At 34.7% G+C, this 4719-nt stretch overlaps 1 pseudogene; it reads left to right on the top strand.

Annotated features, from left to right (window-relative positions):
• Nucleotides 1-4697, top strand: part of LOC111384196 — an 8981-nt pseudogene extending 4284 nt beyond the window's left edge.
• Nucleotides 4698-4719: the final 22 nt, after the last annotated feature.

Here is a 4719-nt window from a genome sequence, read left to right as displayed (position 1 = left end):
TGCAGGTTCTTTGCCTTGTTGCTATGGAGAAGCCCGTTTCTCTGAAGCCCGAGCATATCAGAGACGAGAAAGTTAAGGTAAATACAGGATTATTAGTGTGAGATTAAATTTGGTGTGATATAGTTTTAAAGAAAATATGATCTGTAGCCTTATATGGATTTCTTGATAAACATAATATTCTCTGCCATGTTTCTTCATTTTTTGGAGTTCACTTGACCATGCACTAGCTTCCCTAGTTTCTTTTGCTCATTTAGTTGAAACTCAGGTTCTCCAATCAGTGGTTCCAATCAAAGATGAAGAGGTGGTTCTTGGACAATATGAAGGCTATAGGGATGATCCGACAGTTCCCGACAACTCAAACACCCCTACTTTTGCGACCATGGTTCTTCGAATACACAATGAAAGATGGGAAGGTGAGATGGCATATCAACTCTTGTGGAAAATATCAACACTTTGGAGTGAAGGAAGAACATAAAGCTAAATCTTTTTTATTATATTGTCCATTTCCATCAAATATTGCATACTACACATGCACTTTAGGCATATCGTTAATACTCTCACATAGTAGAGAAGAATAAGGCTACACGTGACCAACTGATAAGTGAATAAGGTTTAGTTCACTTAAGGAGCTGTATACTGTTTTCACATTGAGGCAAGAAAAGAAAGAAATACAGGGAATACTTTTTGTGCTTTCAAGCAAGAATTGCATGTACGACATTGAACTAAATTTGTTCTAACATCAACATGAAATTACTTGCCGTAGGTGTACCTTTTATCCTTAAGGCAGGGAAGGCCCTAAACTCCAGAAAGGCAGATATTCGGGTACAATTTAAAGATGTTCCTGGTGACATTTTCAAAAGTATGTATTACAACTCTTCATTGTGAATAATATTCTTATTTATTTATTTTTAGTTCCTTTAGTTCCAACTTCCAAGTTTGGTGCATATGTTAACAAGAAACTTATAAAAGTCCCTACTATTATCTAACTTGTTCTTTCTCTGTCCGTCATTCTTTGTGTATCAATTTGATCGATAAGTCCTGTTTGATTTACCCAATTTTCCATATCCATTTTTCACCTTTTAAGGTTGTTTGATTGAAAAATTCTCTTGGCAATCCCCCCGCCCCCCGTGTAATTTCCTTGGTTTTGTGGAAAACAAATTCCCACCAAATCCATGAGAATTGGTTTTCCAGCCTTTTTTTTTTTTTAAATAAATTGGAGCAAATTCAATCCACAATTGTAAAAAATTATATCCCTTTAATTGACAATTTTTATGGAAAACAAAGTCAAACAAACACCAAAAAATATAAAATTTCAATATTTTTCAAGTGAAAAATTATACTAATCAAACACACTTAATTAACAATTCCTAGGAAAATAAATTCTAGGCAATTTAATTCCCTAGAATTCGTTTTATTTCCACACAAATTCTATTCTTGCAATCAAACTGACTATAAGAGATTTTTCCCGGCTCATTTTCAATAGGACAACATCTGATGCAATATAATTTATTTAGGTCAAAAGCAAGGGAGAAATGAATTTGTAATACGTCTGCAACCTTCAGAGGCCATTTTACATGAAGCTTACGGTAAGAATAATTATGCTCATGTTATTTCCCTGCTGCCATTAGCTCAATTTGTTATAAGAAATAGAAAATTTTCAACCTCAAGGAATGGTTTTTGGGTCAAAGTCAACATTGAAACTGGTCATCATGCGATCAAACGCTTTATTTTCTGGTGGTCTTTGCTTTGCTATCTCCTAAAAAATGGTGTATTGTCTTATATTTACCAGACTCTTGACTGCTTTTGTTTTATTTATTATTTTTTGAAAGAAAAAACATATTCTATCTAGGTCAGTTGTCTCATGAATTTTATGCAGTCTGGCTCTATTTCAATGAAAAACTTGAATATGGTTATAATCAGCTCTTTTTGTTGACATTGTGGGTGTTTTTTGAGATATATTTTGTAATGACAAATTAGAAATACCTTGTACAAGTGAATTAAACTTTATTTCAATTTAGTCAGTCCTTCCATGTCTTTAGTTTGACTAAAATGGACATGACAGTCTAGTTATTTACAAGTCAAGCTGCCAAAATTCTCATGTAAAATAAGCCTTCCCTTACTTCCCTTTCTTACTTCTTGCTATAAATGCTGTTAGTTCATAATCATATATGTCTGTCAATGAAATTTTGAAATTTGAACTCAAATTTGCGTTGTTTGTCTATTTCAAGTGACTTAAGCCTTGATTCTCTTATTTTCTTCCGTTTGATCAATGTTATTTAACTTCGATCATCGAGATATTTTGTAAGATATTCTCATTGTTGCTACTCCCCGACTTGAACTTCGTGGTTTTTGCTTGGTTGTTAACATGGTTCGTTTCTGTTATGTAGGTCAAGCAACCTGGGTTGGAAATGTCGACTGCTCAAAGTGAACTAGATTTGTCATACAGACAACGTTATCAGGGGGTTGTCATTCCTGAGGCTTATGAACGTCTAATTCTCGATACGTATGATTACTTTTCTGCACATTTTTTTTCTTATTCCGATTTTGCTCAAGCTTTTTCTTGAATATTATGGTAGTTTATCTGCAGGGATAATGATGCAGAGAAATTTATACTGCTAAAGTCAAAACTTTAGAGATTACAAGGATTTAAAACATAGTTTGTCAATCAACTTATATTGAAGTTTCATGTTAGTCACTGAGCTTTTTTTTTTCCCCAAAGTGGTTACGAAAGTTTGCTTTTTGGTCACTCGATTAAGTTATATTTTTCTAATTGAATTTCTGCCGCGAAAGAGGGCAATCTGAAGTAGCATCAATGTTGATGTCTTCGACGCTGGAGACTCCATTAGAATAACTAACTAATGTTAAGTGAGTGACCAATTTGAAAAAAAAAAAAAATGCAGAGATGAAACCACTTTGAAACAAAATAAAGTTTGCTGACTAACACAAAACTTCACCATAAGTTTTGTGACCATGGTGTTTTTTACCCAATATAGCTGTGTTTTTCTGCAAGGATCTTAACCTTCAAAAATGCTACGAGTACAGAAAAAATCAACAGAAATTTTACAGCAGTAACATTTGGTGGGTTTCCATTGGAAGATTAAAAAAAATGAAAAACAGGCGAGCAGGGTGTTGACACAACAACAAACCTGTGAAAAAAGCCTGTACCCCTAACATTCTAGCCATAGCCGGTTTTGGGCCGAGGCATTTGAGGCCTACGCCTCAGACCCAAAACCAAAGGGGGCCTAATTTTGGCCTTTTTTTCTTTTTTCTTTTTTTTAAGGGTTTAGAGAGTTAAAGGCAAAATTGATTTTTCATTCGTTTTTCCTCATGCCTGTGACAGTGCGATCGATGATCCATTTTAATTTCATCAAGAAAAGGTCACAAAATTTTTAAAACAACTCTAGAGTTTGTATGTCATTTTAATTTTGTATTGTTTCCGTAAATTTGTAATGCTCAAATTTTTGCGTAAATAATCGAAAATGTTACTGGATGTGCAAAACGGAAAATAGGAATTTGTTCAACATACCTTGATCCAAGAATGTATGTCCTACTTGAACCTCATCACGTTTGGTAACTATTTACTATTTAGCATCCCTGACTAGCATAAGGCAATAGGGCATTGTGTAATGATGAAATTTTTATTTCAGGCTTATGAATTGTGATGGTGGAATTCTCAATAGTGTGATTCCATAATTTTCATCGAAATTTTACTTCTCAATTCAGCAATGACTTGCCCTAGCTTGTTATTGAATATGTTGGAAATGTTTGAATCCTTGTCAGCTTATATAATGGTGGCCTGGTCGGCTTATATGAATAGTTATTATATGATCAACAATTGCATAGGCGTACGTAGTAACTATATTGAAAACTCTAAATGTGAGATAATTGAGATATTTCGTAATTGTCTTTTAGGTTAATCATTGGACATTAAGTTGCATAATATATCATTGAAATAATATATTTGTTCGTTGTTTTAATATTAAGTTTTAAGTTAGTAATAGAATGCAAGATATACCGTTGAATTTTGTATTTATGTTGATTCCGTCAGGGGGCCCAATTTATGGACTTCCCCTCGGGCCCCGACAATCACAGGACCGGCCCTGCTTCTAGCCATGTGTACCGTTCCAATAACGACATTTGTCTTTCCTTTTGCAGAATCCGAGGTGATCAGCAGCATTTTGTTCGTAGAGACGAGCTTAAGGTACTTAATAATTCAACATAATTCACTAACTTTTGGCCATCAAATGTGTTGATGATGTTGATACCTATTGGCCATTCTTCAGGCTGCCTGGGAGATTTTCACGCCTCTTTTGCACCGAATAGACAATGGCGAGTTTAAGCCAATTGCATATAAACCGGGCAGCAGAGGCCCTGCAGAAGCAGACGAGTTGTTGGAAAAGGCCGGTTATGTTCAAACTCATGGCTATATTTGGATCCCCACCGACGTTATAAACTAAGTTCCTGCACAAATGAGATACAACCGGCTGCTTATATGTACCTTTTTCTTGGATTAGGGTAATGCAACTATAGCCTATGTTCGTAATCTTCCCTGGGTAATTTTCTATGAGAAGTAATGTGCAATGTATCAGAACTCAAATATGATAAAACTCTGTTTTGGAAGCCAATAAAACGGAAGTATTTGAAACGTCTATACTTCTTTGACATGGAGTTGTAATATAGCTTTTCTTGAATGTTTTCGTGCATGGGGTCATTGTAGCA

This window comes from Olea europaea, unplaced genomic scaffold (genome assembly GCF_002742605.1).
Source record: "Olea europaea var. sylvestris unplaced genomic scaffold, O_europaea_v1 scaffold2865, whole genome shotgun sequence".
Taxonomy (NCBI): domain Eukaryota; kingdom Viridiplantae; phylum Streptophyta; class Magnoliopsida; order Lamiales; family Oleaceae; genus Olea; species Olea europaea.
The sequence above is the reverse complement of the archived record's forward strand: the minus strand, read 5'-3'. Positions and strand labels throughout refer to the sequence as shown.